We start from the raw sequence: 14,523 nt of genomic DNA, 5'->3' as shown, positions 1-14,523 counted from the left end.
GAATCACGTAAGCGCCCAAGTTTATTTCAGAAAAACCGATTTGGAAAAGTCATGCAGAATTTCACCTTTTTACTAGATATATTACAATTAACCCTGTTTAGGACAATTTTTTGGAGCGACCCTGCAAGGGATCATCCAAAAATGACGTCCACCATTTGGGAAAGGGGATGGTCTACGGAAAATCATCATCTCTACCGTAACCCTTACAGCGAACTTTTGTTCTCTACCTGATTTTGACCCCAGAGAGCTCCAGAAATACATTTGAGCACAGCCTTCACGAATTCGACAAAGGATTTCGCCAAGAATTTTGGGTTCTCCACAGATTATTCCAGGATCTGTTACATAAATTCTTGAAGTGATTCTCCGAATTTTTCTCCAGGAATTTTCAAGTGACTTCATTCGATATTTTTTCAAAAATGCATCTTCCAGCAACTCCTCCAAGAATTAGTCCCGAAAAATCTCTACAATTAGTCTTGCAGAGATGTATTCAATGCTTTCTTCAGGGCTTACACTTGGCCGATTTGTCCAAGGATTACTCAAGATATTTCCCTAGCAATTTTTCCAGAAATTCCTCCGTGGATTTCTCCACAGATACATGCAATACTATCTGCAAGTATTCATGTCGAGATTCTTCCAAAAAAATATTCCGGAGATTTATTTAGGGATTCCACCAAGGAATCCTTCAGGGATTACATTAAGATTTCTTCCTGATGTTCTACAAGAAATTAACTCACGAATTTCTCAAGCGGCTCCTACAAAATTTTCTTCAGAAATCCCTCACAGATACCGCCATAAAAATCACTACATGAATTATTCTAATGTTTTTTCCAGATTATTCTTCGGGGATTCCCACAGGAATTTATCCAGAGATTCGTTTTGAGCCTCCAAAAATCCTACGAGGGCTTTTCCAAGAGTTCCTCTAGAAATTCCTCCAGGAAAGTCATCATAAGGAATATCTCTGCATGGATTGATCTAGTAAAATTTCTACATTTTTTCGATCTGGAAAATCTTTGCTTAGATTCCTCCAGAGTCCAGAGGTTTCTCTTGGGCTTTCTTCATGGATTCCTCCAAAACTTTTCCAGAGATTCCTCTAGAGATACCTCCAGGGAAACTTTCAGTCCTTCAGAAATTTGGTTGCTTTAGAAATTTACCCAGATATTTCTTCAGAGATTCCTACAGTATTTTCTCTAGACACTCCTCCTGAAATTTCACAATGAAAATCTCTACAGGGATTCCTGTAGAGATTTGCCTATCAATTTCCTCAGGAATTTCTCAAAATTAGCAAAATCTCCATATAGTTTCCAATTTAAATTGTTCCAAGGCTTCTTTTAGGAATTCCTCCAGAGATTTCCTCCCGCAATTTGTTTCTATGGATTTAACCGGCAGTTACTCCAGAGATGCTCCTTGGGATTACTCTAGAATCTAGAAAAATACTTAGGTATTTGTCCGGGAAATTGGCCAGGGATTTATAGAAAAAAAATCTTCGGGAATTTTTAGAGTAATTGTTTATTTAGTGATGACCAATTCGGTTGAGTAATTAGTCTTAACAGAAGTTCGGTTAAGGTTAAGGTATTTAATTATACACACAAAATACGTATCCAATACTTTAATTTACCTTTTAGGATTTATTGTAGCCACAATAAAACCAAAACATATAACACCTACGACCGACCAGCGTTGTAATTGTTAGTTTGGATATGACACGGTTGAAATTTTTGTTAATTCATATATGTTTACAGGTTACGCAGAAATCTTCAACCATAATGTACGTATAACCAAATCACCTTTTGCCTTATGCGATGCTTATATGTGCGAAGTTTCACGTATAAGATGTTGCGAAAAGGCCTTATACGTACAAAAGTGGAGACGATATACGTGCATATTTTAAATGATGAAACATAACATGCAATGCAAGTGTGTAGATTTCCTCGCGAATTAGTCTGTACTCTTATGTGACTTAATATATGATAACAAAATTTATTTGACAGCTGCTACGGATTGATTCGACTTACTTTGCACAAGTATACGGGACGAAATGGAATGTACATATGAACTCAGAAAATAGCGTTTTCTGCGAGGAAACTCATCGATCAAACGATTTCATCCACCACGTAGTACGGAAGTGATGCAGTTTGTACAAATAAGCGACTTTGTTCGTGTACTGCTTTGCGGCTTCTGGTTGTCTGGGTATTAAGTCTATACATTAAAAAAAATGGTCATTGATTTTCAAGTTCACACTCGTATCTCGACTGATATCCAAAAAGGAAACTTTGGTCAAAATTTCAAAATGCGCAGCAAAAAAATATAATTCTCAATCATTTATTACATTTTTTATCAATGAGAGTCCTTGAAAAAAAATTTCGCAAAATTTTAATTTCTGGCCCATGGTTCGAGGCCTGGTGGTGGGTGGTATGGGAGGGAGAAATGCGAAGGCATTTATTTGACACTGCCGCATCGTAGGTTCGTATTCCGGGGACGACCAACGCACCACTAGCGCTTTCCCAGTTCCCGTCGCACGCGTCAATCCACCGCCCGACCTTTGGAACCTGTGGAATTATTAATGTTTCCGCTTACGGGACGACGAAGACGAAGATGGAACCCACGACTGACAGGCACACAGACACTTCAAAGTCAGGATGATATTGGATTTTCTTTTTTCTGTGCTGCTGGTTTTCCCTCTCCGGTTTTTTTTTCTTATCTCAAGTCAGGAAACCTCATGCATATGAAGAAGCGGATCTGCTGTGGATACCGGATGCCAGCATTGTGCAAGGATGAAAGGCCTAAGGATGCTGCTGCCATCTTTGGCGAGGAGCTAAGCAGTGGGCGACGACAGAGGGATTCCACATTCTTCTCTTATTGTGTTCAATGTGTTCGGGAGTGCCTCTGCGAGGAATGAAAGCTCAGGTCAAACTCCGGCGTGGACGGTGGAAAGTCAAGCTCGATTGTTCCGTTAATAGGACGTGATGGTTTGATGAATTAAAAGCAAATGAAAAATGATGTTTCATTGGTGGCACAGGTGGATTGAGCGTGAAAAAAGCGAGAGGTGAAATGGTCAGTCCAGGACGATGGATAATGAAGTTATCAAGCTTAAAATTGATGGTAAAAAATGCTCATCTACAGTTTTTTATACATTCATGTCAAAATTACCGTACGAACGAAGTGCGCATCACAAAAAAAAAAAATTCTGTTGGCGAAAGTTATGAAACCACCTAAAACAATAAAACAGTAATTCTTAGTGCTACTAAAGCATTATAGTACATCAAGTCGAGTCTAGTACGAGTCGAGGCTAAGAAACGATTAGCTCAAGATTGCAGTTCATTGGAAGAGAACGTTTTATTCTGCACATACCAATTGTTTTTTGGCTATTGACTTTTGACGTTAACTACGTCTCACGGCAATATACTGGGTGTCAATTGAAAATCAAAAATTTTGCGACCGTCATGAAATTATCTAAGACTTTGAACGCTAATAACTCAGTCATTTATCGAAATATTTTCTATATTTTTCCACCAATCCGTCGGAAATATATACAACAAATTCCTCGAATGGAGAAAACTGACTATTGATTATCGACAATAAACTATTGAAAATTGGGAAAATGTCGACCCCTTTCTTACGCAACCAATCACGTGCAAGCAGTTTTTCACGTTTCTTTTGCGTTCCGCTTCGCACTATAAAGGCTCCCCCAAATCTACGCGACTTTTTACGGCGACAGCGACGAATAATCGTCGTGAGTTCGTTGTTGTGTCGCTGCAAGCACTCTTCTGTGCAATCATCTTGACTAACACGATGCGAATCGCAGCAAAATCGCGTCGCTGTAGCTAAGACGCGCTCATCAAACAGTGCATGCAGCGAAAAATCAGCGAAATCGCTACGATTATTTGTCGCTGTCGCCGTAAAAAGTCGCTTAGATCTGGGGGAGCCTTAAAAATAGACCGATTCCTGCTTCTTCGCTCATTCTTCTTTTGCCGTCAGACTGTGAATATGGTTGGCGAGCAAGTCTCGAGTGCCTTTCGCATTCTCAGCTCAGTTTTCAATGGGACGCTAATGGAACAACAACACGCCGCCGCGACTGAAGCCGCTTGTTGAAGCGCTTATCGTCATCGCCACCGCAAACCTCATCGGGCGAGGAGGATTGCAACCTGTGCGCCGTCAAAATGTGTCCGTGTTACGCAAATTCAACAATTCAGTCGGCCCTTTTCAGGGCCAACAAATGTGTTTTAAGGAGTTAATTGTTTAATATTCCCAAATGTGTTTAACGTACAGTGGGGGAAGTGTATCAGTGGGGTAAGTGGATCATTTGTCCATTTTAAGCATAAATTTTTGAATATGTTAAATGTGTTTGCACCATTGCTTCGTTTTAGGTTATATTCTTACGACCACACTTATACTATTGCAAAACTGGCACTACACGTACACTAACACAAGCAAACTTGTTAGCTGCAAAAATGAATTGATTTTAAAATTGTTTTCCATCAATCAAAAATCCATTGTATCTCTATCTGAAATCGAATACTTTTAGTTTTTTTTTCAACACACGGTGAGCATTTCAGTTCTAATTATATGAATCACAATGAAAAATATGTGATTTTTATAAATAAATACGTATATATTGGATATGGTACACTTACCCCTACTTTTTGATGGGGTGGGGTAAGTGGATCAAGTATTAATATCATTTATTGGCACACTGTTTACGAGATTTTAAATAAGTTTTAATATCCGCAAATGTTGTTTTTCTTTAACTTTTTTCATTCCTAGCTTGAATTTGTCAAATTGGCTATAGAAAATTTGAATTCATCCACCTAAAAGTTTTTTTTTTAATCTTTCTAGTATAAAACATATAAAAGAATGAATATTGCCAAATTTAAACAAATCTTTACGTGGTTTATCTGAGCTGAGTTGCAAAAGAGTAAAATATTTGTTTCTTTCAATTGAATGCGTAATATCGTACGTTATTTGACCATATAAATTGTTCTAGACAGATCGTAAAAATATATACATAAAAAGAATAAAAAGATTTCAGTCTTTTTTTAAACAAAATAAGTGTAACTAATGTTTTTAAACAATGAGTATTGTTCAAAAACAAATTTGGAATAATCCTGCAATACTTCTGTAAAGTTTATGTGCATAAATGGATAAATTTTCTCCAAATTATTCTAGCTACAATGTTTATTTTTTTTGGTTCGAATGAGTGTGAACTAGTGTATAAATATGTTTAATACTACTTTGATAAAATAAAGATACTGCTTAATTTTTAAACTATCAAAATGTAATATAACTAGCACTATTAACAAGAACGAGAGTATTATCATTCATACTATCCATATATCTACCATATTAGTTTTGAGAATAGATTTTTTTGTTTGGTGATCCACTTACTCCACCATGGTGGGGCAAGTGCATCATATGATGCAAATTTTCAAGTAGCTCATACTCAATACATAACAATCAGAAAAATCCTAATAATAACTATTTGAAGCACATTAGTTCCTCATTTGTTATCCACAGAAAAAAGTTTGAACTACATTATTCAGGTTAGCTGTACATAACAATGAAGTTGACTGCTGATTTTTCTGTATTCACTTACCCCACGGTACCTTAACACATACTTGCTATAATCTCTTAATTCATCTCATACCATCAAACAATAACTGTTTTGTTAGGAATAATTGACAATACGGCAATTTGAGAATGTATCCGAAGACGCTGCTGTAGTGCCGTTGGGATGAGTGCTCAACATTTCACAACGACTGTAAAATAGAGTGGCATTTCAAAGAGCGCCAACAAATCATTTATTTCTCACGCATTAGCATTTTCTGAGATTTTCAAGTAATTCTCAGTCCAACGCATCATTACCCATTTTTCAGATTGGTTGTTCAGAAAGATAATAACACGAAAGGGTGGAGCATCATTTGCTATTATAAGGTTATAAAACATGCTTTCGTCGTTGGATTCGGTTTCATTCCATTTTCGCTTTCGAGCTGGTAAGAGCTCCGAACCTGCTCAACGAGGAGTACCTCACTGCCAAAAGCCTGCTGAGCTGTAGATTTTCAAGTTGCCAATCCAGAGTCTGGTTTGTGAAATCGAACAAGATTTATAGATTGGCTTGCGCTTCCAGAATTCGCCCTGCAGGAATCAGTTCGCTAACGCAAGATTTATACGAGATGACAGAAGAGAATCAGCCAAAGCCGCCTGTAGAAGCGCTCATCGTCGTCGCCACAGTAAACTTCATCGAGCGAGGAGAATTCCAGCCTGTGCGCCGTCAAAATGTGTCTGTGTTACTCGAATCTAACAAAACAATCGGCCCTTTTCAGGGCCAACGAATGTGTACTAAAAAGTTAATTGTGTAATAATTCCTAATACCACATACTTGCTATAATCACTTAATTCTTCTTGTAACATCATACAATATCTGATATGTTATGAATAATTGCCAATAGGAGCCTTCCTTAGCCGAGTGGTTAGAGTCCGCAGCTACAAAGCAAACTCATGCTGAAGGTGTCTGGGTTCGATTCCTGGTCGGTAATTTTGTAATAGAAATTTCCTTGACTTCCTTGGGCATAGAGTATCATCGTACCTGCCACACGATGTACGAATGCGAAAATGGTACCTTTGGCAAAGAAAGCTCTTGGTTAATAACTGTGGAAAAGCTCATTGAACACTAAGCTGAGAAGCAGTGAGAACGTTTATGCCAAGAAGAAGAAGAATTGACAATTCGACAAATTGAAATTTACGGTGGCGATGACGATATCGATGACTGGAGCACTTCTCCGAACGGAGAGCTTCTCACTGTTCTTAAAATCATAAACCATTACATTCTGAATTATAACTAAAGGAAGGTTGCAAATATGACAATTGACTTAAATTCAAATGCAGCAAATCACATGGCGTAGTCGTGTCTTTACACAACCCCCACTGATTTTTTTTAGATCCTTCAATTGCGTTCTGCATGGGGCGAGTTATGTTATCAGGATAACAGTTGTTAACAGTTGTTCAGCATAGAATAATGTTAGCGAGTAATACCGCAAATCCGGTTTGACGTGAATGTATCTTGGATCGCATCACCAACGAAAGACGTTTCCTAGATCCCTGCTTATCTCTCTAATCCTATATTCTTTCCATAACAACTGTGGAGATGCAGAGGTATACTCGGTCTCTTGTAGCAACTGACATTGTCCAACTAACCTTCCTTCTTTTCCCCGATGACCGTATGGACGTGGCCGGCGCTACTACAGGTCGGACTCGATTATCCGGAGACTCGATTATCCGGGGATTCGGTTATCCGGGATTCGATTATCCGGAATTTTAGACTCGATTATCCGGAATTTGATTTTTGATGTTCTTGTTTTTCAATTGTAATGCATAAACCTGAGATAATTTGGTATTGCAATATACAATATGAATGGTTTTGCAGTTTAGAACGAATTTAAGAAAGAAGGGGTTTGAAAAAGTGTTGTTTTGTGTATGCTGGTCAAAAAAAAAAATTTCTTGTAAAGACCCCTACTGTTCCTAGAAAAAAAAAATCTGGCTGCCCCAGCGCATCATATAAATAAAATAACGAAAAAAGATAATATTTAAGTTCTTTTGTCAAAGATTTAAATTTTTTTCTTGGTGATTCGAATATCCGGAGGATTCGTTTATCCGGAGTGAAAAAAAAATCGATACTCCGGATAATCGAGTCCGACCTGTATTGACTATAAACTTTGAACTCATAATTTGTGCATTTTGAAAATGGTTAACTAATCCCAAGCCTCATTCATGAAATTTTTGTGCAACTTTGTTTGCTGCCACGGAGTAGCAGCTACGAACTGTACGGTCGTCATCTATGCTCATGTGCATCAGCGGGATAACTGAATTGATTGAACTTTTCGAATAATTCATCAGTGCTTCTCAGTGTACCAAAAAGTAGCAATAGCAAGCAATTAGTCATGGACGAATTGGAAACATTGTACTCGCGTGAAACATCGTTTGAATGCATCACGTTTTGTTATATCGACCACTTTATTCTATTTGTGAGCATCCGGACAAAACTTTTACCCACGTCACCAAATTCGTTATCAAAACCCAACGCGCATTATTCCGCCGACTGCAAGCACATAGCTTTTCGCAAAAATACGAAAAAACGAAAATGCAAATTTGCACCATAAATCCATTTGGGCATTTTTGGCTGACATTGGCCGCACCAGAAATTGAATTAATTAAAATAGTTTCAATGTGTGTGTGGACAAAAACGCTCTCCTAAACAGGATAACGACCCTTCCGATGTGGAATTTCCGCGACTATGTGAGACTTCGATGGAATAAATCAGACCGATATCATGAGCGGTCGATTTTTAAGGGGGGAATACCTACAGGGACCAAGGGGGTCACAGTTCCGATGGATAATACTTCGTTGAAGGCCCACACAGTGTGACACACATTATAGTGCCAGCGACCAAATTTTAACTTTCCAGCAAAATGTTGACACAACCCGCAAAATCGACCGAAAACGAAAACTAATGTCCGGTCGGCAGCAGCAAGCGGTGATGGGGTCAGTCGAAAAATAATTTAGTTATCACACTGACTGTCCGGGATCGGTTTTTGCGCTCAGCATCCGAATTCGGACTAGAAGGGGTTTTGGCTGATGAGGGGGGTAAAAACTCGAAGCTGTTAATTTAAACTGTGGCATGATACAAATTGGTGTCATTTAGGCGAGGATCAAAAGGGAATCCCAAAAGGCGACGAGAGGTGACACAGTTCAGCAGAGCTGATTTTGGTTTATTCACACCATATTTTCTGTGATTCACATTTCGGGTTTCTGTGTGGTGGGGGAAGGAGGTTAGAGAAGAGTGCTAAAACATGGGTCAACATAGTGACAAGTGGTTCTCGGGAAGCGCGTGTTTGTGAATTTAGGTGTTCGGTAGAACAATCTCCACTAATGCTTCGAACCAACAACAATCGACGACCACGCTGAATCGGTGCTATTTTCGTGTTTGATCCTCTCTAAGGGGATACCGGCAGACAGCTTTGTAGGATTGGATGAACAATTGTTATGGCGCATGTCGAATGAATGCAGCGGATTTGAACTGGAAGTCGGCTTCGCAATGGGGACATTGCAATCAGAGTCGTTATTGCGTTGGAGGTTTGTTTTTTGTGCGGATAAATTCGTTGACATGACTTTTTCCTGGGAAGTGGCCTTCGGACTGGAATTGTTTTTTTGCATTCAGTTTAAAATTCAGCACTATGTCATGTGTGCAAGTTTCAAGCCAAAATCGTATAACAGTTTTTGCAAGTGGTTTTGTATCACTCGAGTTGAAGGCTAAGCGTATGTTCTTTTTTATGTTGTGTGTTGGCTCAATTAAATCATTGATTCCTGATTTTTTGTTATTCCTAAACTTCGGAAAAATACACCTTACGATTATAATTGAAATCCAAATACCGCGAAAACATTTTTGCTCAATATCAATTCAAGCACTAACACCAAACTAAAACAAAAAAAAATAGAGAATACTAGATCTTCAAAAAGTGAGGTTTGTAATTACAGTAATACCTCCATGAGTCGATGTTCCATGACTCGATATCGACTCATGGAACCATACTAAAAACCAAATTTCATGGTTACTATGATGGTCCCTAGAAGCAGCTTTCCAAAGGATTGCTGTTCCATGACTCGATATTTCCAGGAGTCAATGGTCCGTTCAATATCGACTCATGGAGGTTTCACTGTATGATAATTTAATCACATGTGGCTCTAATGCTTTTGAAATAATTGAGAAATTGACACATTGTCAGCCTTCTAGAAAATACAGAGTTGACCTACACTGAATTAAGAAAAACACGGTCAAGTAGAACGCTCGAGTCATAGACTGATTTATACGTTAGGGAAATTTTCATAAAACCGGAACTTATCATCATCCTCTAAGATGATATTCGAATGCGGAAAAAGTCAAATAATCCGAATAAACTTGATTTAAAATTCGTGTTTTGAGCAGTTTTTGTTGAATAACTAAGTCGCAACAAGTTTTAAACTATATGTGCAGTATACACAGTTTGAAAACAATTAATTTGCTTCAAAAGTATGTGAAAAGATTTGAAATGGGATGAGTATTCATAAAGTCAAACAAAGATGTTTTTTCAGTACAATGAGCGAAATTTTGGACATATCTACTTTAACTAAGACCAATTTTAATTTTGAAACAAATTTGATGTTCTACAAACTTTTCATAAATTGAATGTTGAAGACAAAGGTGCTAAAATTTCCATAACTGGTTTAAAGTAAAGTTACGGAGACTTCATTGGTCTTATTTTATAACTCAAAAAATAACCTTCAAGTGGCTTGAGCCTCCTCTAAATCTTAATATTTCTGGTTCATTTATCTTTTCAAATGATTTAAATTTCAGAATAGCACACATTGTTTTGATTTTGAGAATTTTGAAAAAAAAATTAGCCACACCCTAATGAACTTCCTTTGACTTCAAAAATTATAAAACACATGTTTAGTTAACAAGTTGAACTCAGTATAAACATAATTAGGTATTATTTTGAGTTTTGACGAACAAATTTGTGTTTCTCTACTGTTATGTTGATTGTTAATTCAGCCAACAGGATAACAAACTCACTTATCAAATGGTGATTTATATAACATATAACAAGATATCATATCAATTTCCGCTGGGAGTGACGCCACCACCAGTGACCAATCGATTAAGTTTTCAGCTTAATTGTATGCTTGGTTCTCTTGATTTGTGCTCTTGAAAATTTGAGCTTTGGCTTCGATTCATCTTCACCGTAAAGTGGGCTACATACTGAAATATATTGATGATTCTGCTTCCAAGATGTGTTCAACGCGCTTACTCGTGTAGGTTTAAACTAAAAACTACTTAAAAATTGCTCTGGTAATAACCTAGCGAGTGCACATGATTTCATTGAAAGCAGTATGTTTGGCTTATGTACATTTGGCCTAACGAACATATGGTTGAACTTTGAATTATTAATACTGTTCCAAAAAATGTTCGCACTTAGCTGATAGTATTTCAGTTCACATTTTGGCTTCTTTCAATGATAGGCTATTCTTTAAAATTTATTGGCATTATTTCGCAGAGATACATTATTTGTCTATCCAAACGTTCTCATACCATATGTGCATTGTGCCAAACTTTTTTTTTTCTTCTCCTTCTAGATACAGTTTTTCTTCTAGATACAGAAAAGCGACAACATGATTCTTCATTAGTTTTCTGACAATCAAAATCAATTTTAAGGATATGTTGTGGTAAGAAGCATTTTTTTAGGTCATCTACCCGGAAAAGTCGCATAAAGTAAGCATGTCAGTAATGAGTAATCAAAATGCTAATAATCAATATGTAGAAAGCAAAAAAATATTTAAAAATGTTGAATCAAAACATATAAATTTTATACATTCTCATTTACACTTAAACTTGAAGGAATATCATATAATTAACAACAAGAAATATCAAATTTCAGTAGCTTAATTTTTATTAGTTATTTTAGCTATAAAAAACAGCCTCCATTAATAGAAGGAAAATTTCTGTTTGAATAAATGAGGAGCTGCAAGCAAAATATATATTGACACAACAAAGTTTTGAAGAACTGCCTACAATTGAAAGAAGGCTTCTATCTTTAAATTATCAATTATTGGTGCCAATGAAAAAAATATGGAAAATTATAGGTATATTGAACAACAACCTATGCTATATATTAGCAGTTGGTGTTACAGAAAAATTACGATCCCATCTGCTTATGTTTTATGAAACACAAACTACTAATGCGCAGGTAGGGTACGCTTACCAATGGTTGTAATGTACCAGCAGATTGGACTATGGAATAAAACGAACTTTTTTCAATAAAAACGACATGTACTATTTTTGGAGGATAGATCGCTTCTGGTTTAGTCGGTTTGCCAAATTTCAGCTTTTTATTTTATTAAAAAGCCATATAAATAATTAGGTTCACGCAAAAAATTTTCTGCCTTGCACCAATAGTTGCTGTCGTGTTCCAGTAGTGGATCAACGGATGGAAGCAGTTTTTAAAATGGATGTATAAAAATGAAGAAAATTCCCCGAGATGATTTTATCACTCTTTTTATATTTTTTTTTCCCAAAGGTTGAAATCTTTCTGATAACGCCAAAGATCTCTGTTAAAGCTTTTCGTTATTTGTTATGATTTTTTATAGCTTAGGTAGTCCACTATTGGCACCGGCACCCTAGTGATCGAATAATAGCCTCGACTCGACACAATGTGCTTGAGATTTATGTGCGTCCCAAACAAACTAGAAAAGCTCATTTATTCTCTTGAAATTCTTATGCAGTAATCACGATGTTCTTGCGATTTTTTGGGTTATATAATTTGCAATTGGATTAGATGGACAAATTGATGTTAAGATTTGCGAAAAAGTTACACGTCTTCTCAGTGAGAATAGAACTCACGACTCCCCGATCTCTAGTTGGGGCGCGTTAACCACTACGCCATGAGAGGACTCATGAACGCAGAAGTTAACCTGAATTCGATTTCAGCTCAGTAATCACGTGGTCCTTTTTCGCAAAGTGCACCTCTTTTCGGAAGAATTAGATGCCCATCCAAACTGCGCTCTGGGGCTAGGCATTGGATATATTGTTGAAAGCGTAGCAAATGCGCTGGCTGAGGTATCTATTGTGTGGGCTTCCAATGGGTCGCGACGTTCTCAAACGACCGGTTACGTCCTCACTGGAACAGAGCCAGTTCCTCATCTAAGTGTTCAATGAGCACTTCCACAGTTATTAACAGAGAGCTTTCTTTGCCAAAGCCAGGTTTTACAGCCTGTTTCAACAGATCCAGTCCATATGTGTGCTTCGCGGATGATCAAGACAGTGTTGGTCGAACTTTTAAGGATGAATTACTTGTACACCCGTCTCAAACGCGAGACAATGGTTATCTCTTCTTTATTTCAATTTGTTTAAAAGAAATTTTTCTACACTGACCGACCTGCGTTAGATTTTACGAAAATGTTTGAATTACTTATGCTCTAAATCTTATGCCCGCAGCTATGCTGAGATTTGATCCAAGTTAGCTTTAAAAGTTAGGCGGGAGTCCCCAAAACTATTATAATCTATCTTAAACTAAAGCTTCAAATCCGAAAACAATTTATTGATTCAACAAAGTTCTCATTTCCCATCTAAAACTCTTCCATCATAAGTTCAACAATCACAAGTAATCACCCCGAATGACCGAGTGACCTCTCGTCGACTTCACTCGAATAACTTTTGCACGGTCAGTTTAGTAAAGCATAGAAAGGTAATGGAAGCCAAATTTGTTTGGGGCCACATACACACACAGACAAGTACGGCCCTCTATCCACCGCTGACTGACCTATCAAAAGTGTTTGCTTTGTAACACATCCGGGGCTGGGTCCGGCTCATGACTCCGAAAGTGCTTGTTATTTTTTAACAGTTTGAAATCAAACCCTCCTCCTTCCGGGCCCCGGGTAATAAGGCGGATACTCGAGTTTTTCTATGAACACGGGCAGACGACCGTCGGACGGATAGGTTATTTCCAAGAAGACGACACACATTCATTTGTCTAATTTATTTGCCCAAGAGTGGGACGGAGGGCGAAAACCCCAAGAAGGAGGAAAATGGTTTCCATTTTCCAAATGGGTCGCTGCAGGGCAAAAGTTCTGTACAACTGTGTGGTTGTTTCCAGTAATAAACCTAAATTGACTGAGACTTTCCTGGTTCCGGACCCCAAACCCCACCCACACCTGCCCACTCGTTGGCATATATGCAAAAAAAGAAACGGAAGACACCTTCGGGCCAGGATCCTTCACCGGTTGAAGTCGTCCATGGCCCGGGCTTTGAGCAAACACCACCGTGGATGGATAAAAAATAGGTCTGACATTATCATGATTGAAATTGAGCCTTTTTCGCATCATATCATGCGTGCATCGTTGTTGTCGTTGAAATGGATTGCTCCCCTGCTGCTGGCTCGCATCCAACGCAATGCCGCAACGTATAGGTATATCTCCGGAACAAGGAAAGTATTGCGATGATTTATGGCGAAATAACAATACTCTAGCAAGCAGCCGTCACATTGACATTCAGCGGTGCTCGAGGCATTCCCGGAGAAAAGAGAAAGAGTCATATGAAGCATACGCCACCACCCGGTGATGCTTGGAAAGAGCTGAGATCGATTTATCAATATGTCGGTGCGTTTTGTCGATTTCGCACTTTTCAGGCGTCGCACATTGGAATAATTTGGATTTTTCCAGGAATCCTTATTTTGTCGATGATATTTCAATACAAAAAGGACAAGCTCCAACATGACAGCAAACAATGCAAATGTTTTATTTCGAATGCTTTAGGGACATTAAAACTTTTTTTTTTCCAAATGTTGCCATTGTTTCATAGAACAATGCTCCGCAGTTGCTGAGTTAATGTTGAAAAATAAACCAGAAATCCAAAATTTTCAAATTTTTAGTTTTGTTTACGAGTTAATTCTGGTTACTCCTCTGTGCCTCGTCGGGATGACGTTCTGCTGCTAGATAAATATT

The sequence above is a fragment of the Aedes aegypti genome, chromosome 3 (genome assembly GCF_002204515.2).
Source record: "Aedes aegypti strain LVP_AGWG chromosome 3, AaegL5.0 Primary Assembly, whole genome shotgun sequence".
Lineage (NCBI taxonomy): Eukaryota > Metazoa > Arthropoda > Insecta > Diptera > Culicidae > Aedes > Aedes aegypti.
The sequence above is the reverse complement of the archived record's forward strand: the minus strand, read 5'-3'. Positions refer to the sequence as shown.